Raw genomic sequence first — 14,764 nt, 5'->3', positions numbered from 1 at the left:
CATCCCTCGCCTCTGGCGCGGCAGGGGGAGGAACCAATGGAAATTGGTGGTGCTAAGGCTCAAGCAACAGCCAGAGTCCCCGCATCCGGTGCAGTAAAGGCGAGGCCTCCTAGAGGGAACAGGAAATGTTACATCTGTGACAGTGCACAACACATGGCGAAAGAGTGCCCCCAGAGGCCCCAGAAGCACACTGCAGCCTTAGCAACAGTGGCAGCAGAAGTGATGCAAGAGGAGCAGCCTCAGGGAAACGACAGTGCCTGGCTGGAAGCAGAGCTGCTGGGGCTCAGCCAGGCGAATCTGTAGAGCAGTCCCCAGTGCCTTTGCAACGTACAGACCCTTTACCACCCAAGCCAACGGTGCAGCTCACTGCAACACTCCAGTTGCCGAACGGAACCACCCTGGAAGTCCCCATCACGATCGATTCTGGGAGCAACGCGGACTTTGTGGGGGTGCATTTCGTCAAGCAGCATCGCATAACGCTTCTGCCCGCGACAACGCCTCTAAACGTAGTCACGGTTGATGGCAGGAAATTGCTGGGAGGACAAGTTGTGCAACAGACGCCCCCCATGGAGATGCGGATTGGACATCATAGAGAAGTCATCAGCTTCAATGTCACCCGCCTGTCGGACACGCCTATAGTACTAGGCATGAGTTGGCTGGAGAGACACAGTCCTGCGATAGCGTGGTACCAACGGCAGATCACCTTTTGCTCATCGTACTGTGCTCAACATTGTATGCAGTCCAGCCAGGAGGAAGGGGTGGAGCAGCAGCTGCAACTTGGCATGGCGCAGGCAGTTCCTCGCAAGTACGAGAGTTTCCTGGAGGTTTTCTGCGAGAAGGAAGCTGACCGGCTGCCGCCCCACAGACCTTACGATTGCGCGATCGACCTGTTGCCGGGGGCGCAGCTGCCGACTGCGAAGCTGTATTCCATGTCTGAGGACGAGATGCAAGAACTCAGGGAGTTCATAGAGCATAATTTGAAGCGTGGATTCATCCGGGAGTCCAAAGCAGTGGGGGGCAGTCCTGTGTTTTTTGTAAAGAAGAAAGACACGCCCCAGAAAAGACTCATTGTGGATTTCAGGGCCATAAATTCCATGACCAAGCCCAAGGCCTTCCCCATGCCCAAGATTGATGACCTCCTAGCGACCGTGCGGAAGGGGAAGATCTTCACCAAGTTGGATCTGCGTGGAGCGTATAATCTCATCCGTATCCGGGAGGGCGATGAGTGGAAGACGGCCATGTTCACGCCTCTGGGCACGTATGAATACAGAGTTATGCCGTTTGGTCTCCAAAATGGATCTCACGTCTTCCAAGCCTTTATGCATCACGTGCTGGCGGGGCTCCTCTACAAGAAGTGTGTGTGTTTCCTCGACGACATCCTGATCTTTTCGGAATCGCAGGAGGCTCATGAAAGAGACGTGAAGGAGGTCCTGCAGAGACTGCGAGAACACAGGCTCTACGCCAAGTTGGAGAAATGCCAATTTGATGTGACGGAGGTGGATTTCCTTGGCTACAAGCTGTCTGACAAGGGGCTGGCCATGGACAGCGTCAAGGTCCGCGCCGTGTTAGACTGGAAGAGCCCACGCAATCGGAAGGAGGTCCAGAGATTTGTCGGGTTCGCCAATTTCTACCGCAAATTCATCAGGGGTTTTGCAAAGGAGACGGCAGCAATCACGGACACCCTCAGTTCCAAGAAGAAGAAGTTCGCTTGGACGGAACAGGCGGAGCGCTCTTTTAGGAAGCTTAAAAGCCTCTTCGCTTCCGAGGAGCAGCTGATGCACGTGAATCCGGGCAGACCCATGCGAGTAGAGACCGACGCCTCAGACAGAGCGGTGGGAGCCGTGCTCCTGCAAGAAGATTCCCAAGGAAATTGGAGACCCTGTGCCTTTTACTCCCGAAAGCTCAGCAAGGCGGAGCAAAACTACACCATATGGGACAGAGAGCTGTTGGCCATCCACGCTGCCTTCAAAGCGTGGTGACACTTCCTCATAGGTGCCAAGCACACAGTGCAGGTCCGCACAGATCACAAGAACTTAGAGTATTGGCGCACGGCGAAGCTCCAGAGCCAAAGACACATGCGCTGGGCTGAATTCTTCGCGGATTTCGACTTCAGGATAGAATACATCCCGGGAGAATCCAACGTTATAGCCGACGCGCTCTCCAGGAAACTGCAATATCTCGAGGAAGCAGCGCCAGTGGCAGCCAAGCACATTTTCGCACCGCAGGCGTGGACGTGCGCTACCATCGCAGTCGACCTGGACGCGGTGCGACGTGCGTTGCAAGTAGATCGATTTGCACAATCCAAGATGGAGGCGCTGCGCAGGGGTTCGCAGAGAGAAGATGAGTTCCAATTACGCGACGGGCTGTTAACTCACAAAGGTGCCCTCTACGTACCGGGCGAAGAGCTCCGCGCGAGGGTTCTGCAGCAGTTGCACGACGCCCCCAGTGCGGGACACTTCGGCAAGGAGAAGACAATAGAACTGGTGGCCAGGGACTTTTGGTGGCCCCAGATGCGGGGAGAGATAGCGGATTACGTCGCCAGGTGTGACACTTGTCAGAGGTCCAAGCCAGTGCACCAGAAGCCAGCGGGGTTACTGGAACCGCTGGAGACGCCACAGCAACCGTGGGAGAGGGTGGCGCCGGACTTCGTCACTGACCTGCCCAGCTCCAGAGGCAAGACGGCGGTGCTGGTGGTGGTGGACCTGTTCACCAAGATGGCGCACTTCATTCCTTGCGCGAAGGTGGCGACGGCGGAACAGACCGCCAAACTCTTCATCGATCACGTGTTCAAGGTGCATGGGCTGCCACAATCCATCCTGTCCGATAGGGGGCGCCAATTTGTTTCTACTTTTTGGCGGAAGCTTCTAGGTATCCTGCATGTCAAGATCAACCTAACGTCGGCAAGGCATCCGCAGACCAACGGCCAAGCAGAGAGAGTCAACGCGATCATGCAGCAGTACCTGAGATGTTACGCCAATCAGCGCCCGGCGGCGTGGGTGGACTACCTGCCGATGGCGGAGTTTGCCTACAACAACACGAAGCACGCGTCGACGGGGGTGACGCCGTTCTTCGCGAACAATGGTCGTCATCCCAGAACCTTCCCGGGGTTCGTAACACCGGGAGAGGGGGTGACGCAAGAAGCCGACCAGTTCGCAGAACTGCAAGAGGTGCACGAGGAGCTGCGGAGACATTTGGAGCTAGCCAAACAAGCATATAAGGTGCAGGCAGACAAAAACAGGAGAGTGGGAGAGGACATCCAGGTGGGGGACTGGGTATGGTTAGCGGCCCAAGCGATGCCAGCCAGGTCGTTGGCTAAGAAGAAGCTGGGACACAGGCAGCTAGGGCCATACCAGGTGGAGGCTAGGATTAACCCTGTAGCTTTTCGACTGGCCCTCCCCGAAGGTTCCAGAGTGCACCCGGTCTTTCATAGGTCGGTGCTCACTCCCTACAAGACCCCGCACAGGTTTCAGGAGTCTGAAACAGTACTGCACGCACGCACTCAACGAGGTCACTGAGATCCTGGACTCGAGATGGAGGGTAGAGGGAGTAGAATACCTTCTAGCCAGAGAGGGTACCCCGGCCAGTGCCAATATTTGGGTGCCGGACTACGCTTTAGACGAACCTCTTCTGAAAGACGAGTTCCATGCACTTTTCCCGCATAGACCCATGCCAGCCGAGTATTTTGATGACTGGCTCTTTACGCCCACACTTTCAGACAGTACTTTCAGGGGCTTTTCTTCCGCCGAGGAGAGAACGCCAGAATCAAGCCCGCCCAGGGGATCGTGTTCGGGGGTAGACACAGAACCCTCTTACTGGTGGGACGAGCAACCAGAGGACGACTGGCGCAAGAAATGGCTGACGGGGCCTTGGCAGGCAGCTCCAGACGAAGTAGCAATGGAAGAGGGAGCCGAGAACATCTTGGGTGAAGAACCCGCATTCGAACACACATACACCGAGCTGCTAGCAGAGGACATTGAAGCAAACGAACTGGATCCTGCATCTACCTCCGAAGAGCTGCGGCTCCCACGACCTGCCTCCGAGGGCCGGGAGGGGGGAAGGGGGGGCTTCGAGGGGGGATGGATGTCAGGGGTTCAGGGAGAGAGACGCAGATGAGGGAGGAGACAGAAAGTGAGGGGGAAGGATTCCAGACTGACGAGGAAGAGGATGACAATGACCCAAGATTGTCCATGAGTCTGTCCAGTGAATCGGAGGACTCCCAAAAGGGAGCCCCTCTGGTCAAGCCAAGGGGAGCTAGAGGGGGAAGCAGTCAGGAGCAGGGAAACGAAGGGGGAACCCCCAGTGGGAGTTGGAGAGCGAGACCGGCTGCTCCGCTGGAACGGAGTGAGGGGGGAGGAGTGACCAGTGTGTCAGAAGGAGCAGAACAGGAAGCAGAGAGGGGAAGGAGATCAGGGCAAAACGTCCTGCCGGAAGGGGAGGAAAGTAGTATCGAGGGCAGTGTAACTGTCGAAGGGAAGGTCAGGAGCAACGTACGCGCGCCAAGTTCAAAATGGGAGGCGCGCGGAAATGAAGAGAGTCCTGGGGAGGAGCCTGGTCCCAAAGCCCGAAGGAGGGGGGAGGAGGCGGCAGAGGATTCAGCCTCTGGAGAGTCCCGAAGGGAGAGAACACAGGGGGGCAGAAAGACCCTGCGGAAAAGGAAAGAGAGAAAGAGGTGGACCAGTACAAGCCTCTTAAACTGGTGTAGAGGCGGTACTGACTCAGAGGGGACTTCAGCGGTCTAAGCGTAACAGACGTAGGGTCACGGACCTCGGATGTAAAGCTACTAATGTTCTTCAATAAAAGCTTTTGTACATAAGCTGGAGTGGACTTTGGTCTCTTGTGAGCTGGGACCACGGGTGACTCTGACAGCAGTGTTTAGACATGAGGGAGAAGGATGGGGGTGGTGAGCCTGTAGACAGTTAACAACATCTGGCTTATTATTCCTTCGATGAATTTTTCCCAATAGTTTGATTCAACACTTTCTGGGCCTAGAATTACAGTATAAGTAAATCTAATACCCTTTCAAGACTGCACGCATCCTCCTATTGTAAGGTTTTTATTTACTGAACTAATCTTGATATGGTGAACAAATCGTTGTGTGGACCAATTTAATGGTGGAAATAAACTATATCACTGTTATGTCCCTCCTCCATTTTTGCAAAAACTGAAATTGCCATAATAATGTTTTCATTTTGAAGTTCCAAGAGAGGAAACAGAACATTACCTGGCAGCTAACTACTAGACTGGATGAGCAGAGGTTCTGAAGGCAAGGCATCAACTTGCCAAAATCCAGGCATCAATACTATATAAGGCATTTGAAACAAGTGAGTATTTATTCATTCTTCCCCTGCTGCCCCGCCTCCAACCTTTTCTTCCTGTAGTGAAGCAGTTGTTTACAAGGACAATGTTCTCCCAGCAAGAGTTAATGATTGGTACAATAAGAAAAGAAAAGCATGGCTTCATTCTCAACATTCCACTAAAGCAGCTTCTTCTAAAATTGGGAGGGAGGAGAAAAATGCCCAATGACCCAGAAATCTAGTCATGCTACAAACCACTAACAAAAGGCTAAAAGAATAGAAAGGGTGGTAATAGATGTCGTGTCTTGCAACGTAGCCCCTGTCCCCTATTATACCCACAGTGCATTCAGTTTTGTTATCAATACGCTCACTGTTTGTGATCATTACCTTTATGATCGTTGCCTTTGCTGCCTGAAATCCTGAGTGTCTGAATACTTATTGACATATACTTTAAGGAATTCCTACCAGTGCTTAAAAAACCACAGGTTTCTGAAAATTTAATTACCCTGAAGGAATAAAGAAGAATGGGTCAACTGAAGCTTATAAAAGTAAACATTAAGTGGAAAATAGTGTTGTTGTTGTTTTAAATATCACTATAACGTCACACATCATGCAAGTATACAGTACTAGTTCTTTGCTAGTTTAATACAAATTTTTCATGATTCATTCATTTAATTTTCTACAATTAAGGTGTAAAAAGTTGTTAAATTATTTCTTGATTTCCAAAAGCTGGCTGAAATAATAAACGGAAGATGGCATCCAATGCTCTTGTTCCATTAGTGCTAAATTATTGTGCTATTGATGCTACATTGGATTCAGTCCATATTAGTTTATGCAGGCAACAGACTTGCAGTTCTAGATACCACTGAATAGAATATACGGTACTTTCCAACCCAGGCTCAAACAGCACAACAGACTTCTCAATTATAATTTGCAGCTGCAACCTATACCTATTCACCTGGATGTAAATGTCATTGAATTCAATGGGTGATACTCAATGTTGTGTGGGCAGATGCAAGCTCAAACAATTAACCTTTCCCTCTCATGAAGACCTCAATTCTCTTTTTCCTCCCCATCTTTGGGTGGTTCTGGGACTTCCAGGGTGAGGAGGCAAGAGAAAGATTCCTTGTCTGAAAATCATCTTTCACTAACATAGTGCTGGATATCAGCCAGTGGGATTACTTCTGAGTAGAGATGTACAGGATTGCACTCTTACTGACTTTCAAAATATCTAATGTTATTTCTTTAGCATTCCACCACTATACGACAGCCATTAATTAAGTTCCAATGCTGTAAAAGTGGTTAATGTAATGGGTTATGTACAATTAGTCAGCCTTCCTTCAAGTCCTGCATCCCCATTATACATACCGTATTTACTTGAATCTAATGCTCACCTTTTTTGGCCAAATTATATTGTGAAAATTAAGGTGTGCATTAGATTTGAAGGTACATTTACATTTGCCAGCAAATACTTCTTTTGGTTTATGCAAAATTAATGATTTACATTACATACACTGGTGTTCAAAGTGAAAGAACAGCAAAATTCACAACCAATTAAAATAAAACAGCAGCAAAATCTAAGACACTATAGCTAAAGAAGACCACTGAAATTGAGCAAGGTTGAAGCCTCCACTCACCAGCTGGTGCAGGAAGGATGCAATCCTGCTGGCTGCAGTAAACTGTTTAACCAGCATGTTGTAAACAGGGAACACACACTGTGGAAGCAAGACCCCAAAAGATTTTTTAAAAGTGTCCCAGGGCAGGAAGAGGACACCTAACCCAGGACCATCATTTCCTTCCCCCCTCACCCTCCCAATAATAGAGGTGTTCAAAAGCCATAATTAAACATTATTATTTGGGGCAAGATTCTGGTTGAGTCTTCCCCAAGTTGGGATGGGGGAAGGCATGCATAGACCTATAAATTAACACATTACATTATCCATTTATGAACCTCAGTTTTGGTTTCTTAGAATTCTCATGAGCAATACTGGGTAATTTCCACTAGTTTTGTGGGATGTAATCCATTGGAGCAGTCAAGTACAACATTCATTGTTTGCCTAGAGAGGACATAGACAGGGGGATGTTGATCCAGCCAGTTGAACTTCCTGTTACACCTGCTCTGGTGACCAGTAGGTGGGGATGACCCTTGCAGACCCCAGAAAAGGTCCAGTCACGCAACCATCTCTCTCTTTTGATGCGATTTCTTCTCTTGGACTGCACTGCTGGCTCCCAGCCAGCAGCACATGGGCCCATGCTCATGAAGGATGTAAGCCACACTCTATCTGTAACTACAAGCTAAAGCCTGCCTTCAGGGATCATACTGTGAACTGAATGCAAGTAAACTTTTCATTACTTTTAAGGAAGACTCTTGTGTCTTTATTCTTTTAGGAGGGAATCAAAGGGGTCTTACCAGGAAGACACACCAATCTGGGGATGCCAGATTGGATTGCTTAACTAAAGTGATTCAAACGAATCTGCAACTAGCTTCTTGCTGTGTATAATGGGTAATGAACTCTGCTATATATGTGTGACTCATTAGCGTGAGTTAGGAAAGATAATATTTAATCAATATATCCTCTCCTACTATCCAGTAGAGAGCCAGTGTGGTGTAGTGGTTAAGAGCGGTAGATTCATAATCTGGGGAAACTGGTTCGCGTCTCCGCTCCTCCGCATGCAGCTGCTGGGTGACCTTGGGCTAGTCACACTTCTCTGAAGTCTCTCAGCCCCACTCACCTCACAGAGTGTTTGTTGTGGGGGAGGAAGGGAAAGGAGAATGTTAGCCGCTTTGAGACTCCTGAAGGGGAGTGAAAGGCGGGATATCAAATCCAAACTCTTCTTCTTCTACAAAATTCCCAGTTTTCTTATATAAAGGGTATATAAAATTTCTGAAGCACTGTTGGATGGTTTTCTCAGTATCCAATTTCACCTGCGTACCTGGTTTTCCTCCTCCAGTTTGTTTCATGGTGGGACTTTCCTAACATTCTATCTTCCCCATATCCTACACTGCAACTATGCTGCTAGGTGCCATAAGAAAGCGGCAGAGATAGCACAGGATAGTACGCACCCCGGAAATAATCTCCTTCAGCTTCTGCCTTCTGGAAGAAGGTATAGGGTTATAAAGGCCAGGACTAGCCGCCTGAGAAACAGTTTCTTTGCAAATGCAATTCTGGTTCTAAACGCAGCATAAGGGGTTTCTACAGTATAGTGTATTTTAAAATAGGGTTTTAGAGTTTTTAGGGGTTTTTGAATGTTTTATGAAGTTTTTATGAAGTTTTACAATTTCATTGTCCTGCGTTGGGCAATGACAATAAAGATATATCTAAAAAACTTCTTCCTCCTTCCTGTTCTTTACATTTTTGTTATAAACATGTAAAACAGCAGCAGCCTCTTTCCAGCTAACATAACCTTCCATTTTTACTTTTGGGTTGGTTCAGCATACAGAAGAGCAGTCAAAATTCACATGGTACACCAGCAATTCTAGGAATTTGAGAAGATATTTTGGTGCTGAGGTGAGGTTTCTGAAGGAAATTTTCATTTAGCAAACTGAAGTTTAAAAATAAACTGGTATCTCATTTACCTCTGACAGCAGCTGGTGAACAGCTGTTGCCACAAAACAATTGGATCAAAAACACTCACTATCCAAACTAGATTAAAACTCTGGAATCAGGAAACAGATTCCTTCTGCGCTCCAGTTGGAGACCTAGCTAAATTATGCAATACAAGTGAGTATATTGTTTATCTTTGCTTCCTAGAGAAGACTATCACCACTTTTCACTCCATTTAATCTTGCACAAGAGTCTACAAGATTCCCCTACAAAACAGAGATCAATTTAAAGTATAAATGTAGGGGAGGTGGCCAATGGGCAGTGGTTGTTGCTCCCCATATTAATAATCTTTGCCGCTTGCAAACCAACCCCCCCCCCCCTACAATTTCCGTTTTCCAGAAATGGAGACAACAGACTTGGATACAGTTGAGTTTATAGCTCCTGCACAGAGAATTGAAGTGTAGAATTATGCTGTACAAAAAAAAGGGGGGAAGGTTTCTTCATTAGGCTTAGTTCATAAATTCCACTAGCGGAGAAAGCACACTTAGGCTACGTTCTGCAACATATTTACGTTAAAGTAAGTTCCACTAAACAAAGTAGAATTTACTTCTGAGCAAGTACATATAGGATTGTGCTTCACAAGCAAGAATTTGGACAGTTTCAAAGATTCCCAGATTTCATGTACACTACAATAGCCTTAGTATTTAAATATCTGCAGTGTAAATTAAATGCAGCAAGTGGGCCAAGAGCAGTGTTTCCCAACCTTTTTTGGGCAAAGGCACACTTGTTTCATGAAAAAAATCTCGAGGCACACCACCATTAGAAAATGTTTAAAAAATTAACTCTGTGCCTATATTGACTATATATAAAGTAACTCTCTTTAATAGGAATCAAATAAACACAAAGAAAGTATTTTATAATTACTTTATTATGAAATAGTAAGTAAACAGAAATATGAAAAATTATAAAATACTTTATTCAGTGCACCTTTTGTCCCTCTCCTCGAAATGCTCCAACTCAATGTTCCTCCGCGGGCTGGCCATTGGAGAGCCGTGTCGCCCAATACAATATGAACCCTCCCCTCACAAGGGGCAACCCCTCCACACTCCCCACCTTAAGCCTCCACACGCGCCCTGCCCAAAGAGATGCCCGCCCGCCCGCGCGCGAGGGGATCCTTTACCTCAGCATCCCACAAAAAAAAAAAAAAGAGGGCGGGAGACTGCGGTCCCTCAGAGGCTGGGCGTTAGGAAGAAGCAGCCGCCTTCATCCAAGCAGGAGCAGCAGCAGCTGTAGCTGTAGTAGCGCCAAGCTGTGCCGGGGACTCCGTGCCCATGAGGGGAGGGAGGGGAGAGAGAGGAGAGGCAGCAGGTCGCCCTCTTAAGTCACGCGTGCGCAGGCACCACCACGCATCCCTCGCGCCCTCTCGCAGAGCCCCTGCTCAGCACCTCCCGCCTCGGGGACGCCCGTCATGAGCCGCTGAGAGGCCGCCAAGCCTCCAGGCTGCTCCCATTCAGCCTTAGGCGCGCGCCCGCCTCGGGAAAAGCGGTGCTGGGAGGCGGAGAGAGAGAGAGAGAGGACGCCGCTGGCCGCGTCCCACCCTCAGTCAGTCGGCTCGGAGCTACTGAGGAGAGGGAGGTGGGGACGACGGCGCGTCTGTTCCGCTCGGGGCCAGCGCACCCCCGCCCCCCTCTCCAGAATCCCCAACTAAATACGATGCGCTAAGGGAGGGGGGAGAACCCACCCACAAAGAGGACGCCTTTCTGCAGGGCGCCTAAGGCCTCTCGCTGCCCGCCTCGCCCGCCTCCCTCCCACGGCACACCAGGCAATGTCTCGCGGCACACTAGTGTGCCGCGGAACACTGGTTGGGAAACACTGGCCAAGAGCATCACCTGGTTAAGATATTTCAGGTGTTGATCTGTTCAGTAAACTGAACAGGAGATCCCTTGCAGCCTCATGTTAGAGCAGGGTATATCAAATGTATATTCCCAAAATAGAAATGCTTTCCCCACCTACATTTCTTCCCAAAATTCTGTGGCAAACAAGCCTCTTGAAACAGATTAACCTTTAGCATGTGGTTAAATATTTAGTAGCATTCTTCCTTTGCTAAGTTATTTCCGCTTTTCTTACAGGGAATTTACTGGAAAGCCCCTTAGCACCTATGTGTCAGATTTGCTCAGAGGAGTTTCAGTTGATTCTGCCAGAGGATTCAGAAAAGTCACAGCATGGGTTGAGACTTAACTTGCACTCTAGACCTTTGCCCATCCTAGCTGGTGAAGGCTTGTTAGCATAGTAATTATCACATTTTTCTCATAAGGGCAGATTCCAGCTATCTTGAAGCAGTTATCCCATTGAATTCCTTATGACTGAGTATTGTATTTAATGTTGCCCATGAAAGAACTGACAGAGGTCGTATGGGGGCATGCTCTTGGATTCCCTGCTTGCAGCTGCTGCATGACTGTCTTATCAGTTTTGACTGATTCACTGGCGGCCCCTGTTGCTGGGAGAGACCTTTCCAGTGTCATCCATGGTTTGGTGATCTCATATTTTCATACATGTTATCACCTGCTTTGGAACTTATTTGTTTCCTGACCCAGTTCAAAGTGCTTGTCCTTACCAGTAAACCACTATATAGTTTTGGTCCCAATTATCTCTGGTTAGCAGAAATCAGGGGGAGGGCCTTTTCTATGGTGGCATCCATCTTACAGAACCAACTCCTCTCTGAGTGCCAACACTGATTTTTTTCAGTGCTTACTAAAATTGTTTCTCATGTATACTTTACTATACTATATGTTTCTCATGTGACAACTTTACTATTTTATTATTATTTAATGAATGCCTGTACACAATCAAGATTTTTTTGAAGTAATGGAACGGTGGTAGTGGGGGTGAAATTCCACTAAATGTGTTCCTTTCAAATAATAGCCATTTAAGAGCAGGCTTGCTCCTTTAAACTTGATTGAAGGTAACCTGTTAATAAGCTGTGACAAGGTTGGCACTTTAATTTACAGCCAGCAGCACTCGAGGATTCCTTATCCATTTCTAGTGCAACCTGCCATAACAACATTCAGGTTATCAATACAGACAATTGTAGCTCTCCTGCACACCAGCTGCCGAAAGCCTCATTCTCCTCACATTTTCAATGAATGGTTTGACATCACTGCCCTCATTAAATCTGTGGCTGCAAATTCCTGAGATTCATGTCTTCGTTATCTGCTTGTGTAACATGAAGAGGGCTAGCATTTGACCTTTTCCTCATCTGTACCTGGGATGGGTAGTGGTGCATGAAATGCTGGCAGTCAGAATATTAAACAATGGTATTCTCTTCAATTGTTTCCTGATAGAAAGCCTTACACTGTATACTAATAATGAACCCACTCTCTAAGTGCCAGTCCTTTTGTAGCCAAAAAAGGCACTATCTACACACAAGAGGGAGGTATCAGTAAGTCTGGGGAGCTCAAGGTCTGCACAAATAAAATAAAAAATACTAAAAGTGCAGCCCAATGAGAACTGAGCATGCTCAGTGACCATGGAATGTTTGCAAGGGGTGGAATGTGGAGTGGAAGCACATGGAAACTTGTTCATGAACTAAAAACTGAAGAGTTTTGTTACACGCCATTCAATGCATAAAATGAACTTAATAGTAAGACAGTCTTCTAAAAAGCTGCTGCATTTGAAAGTACTAAAATGTAACTTAGCATAACATGAATCAGCGTTGGGGCTCATGTGCTGCCTGCTTCCTCTATTCTGGCATAGCTGTGAAGGACACTAGAAGCTATAGTGGTGATTCTTGCCTATGGTTTATTGAAACAAGCTAGCTTCATAAAGCACTGATTGAAGTTGTTTCAGTAAACCAGTTAATACTACTCACAGGTCGCCTGGGTTTAGCTATATTGTACATGCTAAACTGTGGACAGTTAAAAACAGAAATGAAAGCTTCTGATTGCCTTCTCACAGCCATGACAGAAGGTGAAAGGGAATGGGACAGCTGGTAAGCCTAATACTTGCCCACATAACACTAAAACATAATTTGGCATTACAGCCCAATGCAGTTGGTACTCAACATTAGAATGAGGCACCCTCAAGACATTGTTGGACTCCCATAAGCCTCAATCAGCAAAACCAATAGCAAGGGAAGACAGGAGTTGTAGTCCAACAACATATTGGCTACCCCATTCTATTTTACAACACTGAATAAAAAAGTCTAACAATGGGGCTGCAAGATTTATATTTACAAGATCCACACTTGCAAGATTTATATTCCAATTTCAGATTATATTTCAGATTACCAGCAAATTTTGCAATGTTATTTAGGTTTGCATTAAAAAAACCACCTGACAAATGTTAAAAGCTTCTAAACGTATCAACTGACTATTGCAATTTGTTCCAAATGTGAAAGACAAAAGGATTGCATAAGACATCTTCTTCAAATGAAGTCTAAATTCACAACTCAGAAAGTATGTGATATAACAAATAATTCTTGGTGAGTTTAAAACAACCCATTAACAATTTTAGGCTGCATCCACATATATTTTGTTCAACACATAAGGTTAGACGGATCAAGACTTAGGATAGATACAGTGAAATCAATCAAAGTCCTGTCAGTTTCAGCATCTACTCAGACTCCAAGCCTTAGTTCTAAATTCTAAGAATTAGAAATAATTTAATATCCAAAAATATGTTATGTGTGCAACAACTGTGTTACAATTGCACGTATATTGTTTTCTTGCTGGATGGCTCACGCTTTGTAATAAGATTTATTATACATTAAGTCTCTTGTATTTCAATAGGAGCTGAATATAATATGTCATTACCTTAAATGACCTAACTAGGATAATTTGGCCTTTTAGTCTTTCTTCATTATGTGCACAAAGGATTTGCCAGGATTGTGCACTGCCAGATTTTTGAACAAGAAGGGGAATGGCATTTGAAGAGACAAGGCATGCACACAAAAGGTTCAGTGGTCTCACAGGCTTTGTTCTCTGGCTAACTATAGTTCCTTTGTGATTTGTACTTGTAATTTTCCTCAATACAAGCAGGGTAAGACTAAACATGCAATTTTGAGAAATGGTTTTTAAGTACAGTCTGTAGCTAATGGAAATGTTTTATTTTGTCTAACATTTGTATAGCAGATCTCTGATCTTCTTAACTACAAAATCTTATTTTTTTTTTTAAAAAAAAAAACCCACTCTCCCCCTCCAACAGTTGTGAAATGCTACCTGATCATTTGCAGTTACGTTACTTCAACAATGATCAGATATTAGTTGACATATATCAGGCACAGGACAAATCCCAGTTGGGTTGACAGGCAAAGCAGCTAGAGGTAATAGTTATAAACATTTCTCCTTTGCAGGTTTGTTAATAATAAAAATAAAAACAATCTTTTAAAAAACAACAACTGAAAAAATCAAATCCTGGAAGTATGAATTTGGATAATCCAAACACAATTCCACTTATGAAATTCTATGAGAAAGCAAATGAACACAGGATAACAGTAAGTTACCAAACTATTGAGGTTGCCCAGTTGAACTGTCATGGACATGCAGTTGGTTTAAAACTTGAAGCAAAAGCTTCCAAGCTCCTCCATCTGGTTGTGAAAGAGGGGGAAGTATATGAGTGCTGAACTCAGGCAGGTTCATCCACACAGCAGGAATCCATGGTTTCCCATTACAGTTGTACCTTGGATCATGAACACCTTGGTACTCAGACATTTGGCTCCCGAACGCCGCAAACCCAGAAGTGAGTGTTCTGGTTTGTGAACATTCTTTGGAACCTGAACAGGGCTTCCACGGCTTCTTGCAGCCAATCAGAAGCTGAGCTTTGTAAGTCGAATGGACTTCCAGAACTGATTCCGTTTGACTTCCAAGGTACGAATGTACATCCAAACCTAGTCTAAGTTGCCAGGGGAGTGGAAAGATGAGCTATTTG

At 46.2% G+C, this 14,764-nt stretch overlaps 1 protein-coding gene and 1 long non-coding RNA gene across 3 annotated transcripts in view; one reads left to right on the top strand and one right to left on the bottom strand.

Annotated features, from left to right (window-relative positions):
* Window positions 1-9,032, top strand: part of LOC309351199 — a 37,361-nt gene extending 28,329 nt beyond the window's left edge. The window contains exons 4-5 of one of the 2 annotated variants that reach the window (XR_014160744.1): window positions 5,196-5,321; window positions 8,729-9,032. This is a non-coding gene — a long non-coding RNA (uncharacterized lncRNA). Of the gene's footprint in view, window positions 1-5,195; window positions 5,450-8,728 lie in introns of those variants that run through there. The other variant, XR_014160745.1, reaches the window with a different exon arrangement.
* The window catches only part of PAWR (pro-apoptotic WT1 regulator), a 67,111-nt gene that overhangs the window by 33,263 nt on the left and 19,084 nt on the right, over window positions 1-14,764 (bottom strand). The gene's annotated exons all lie outside the window — the stretch shown is intronic.

This window comes from Podarcis erhardii, assembly GCF_964252035.2.
Source record: "Podarcis erhardii genome assembly, chromosome: 10".
Classification (NCBI taxonomy): domain Eukaryota; kingdom Metazoa; phylum Chordata; class Lepidosauria; order Squamata; family Lacertidae; genus Podarcis; species Podarcis erhardii.
Note: the sequence above shows the minus strand (reverse complement) of the source record. Positions and strands in the feature narration are given on the sequence as shown.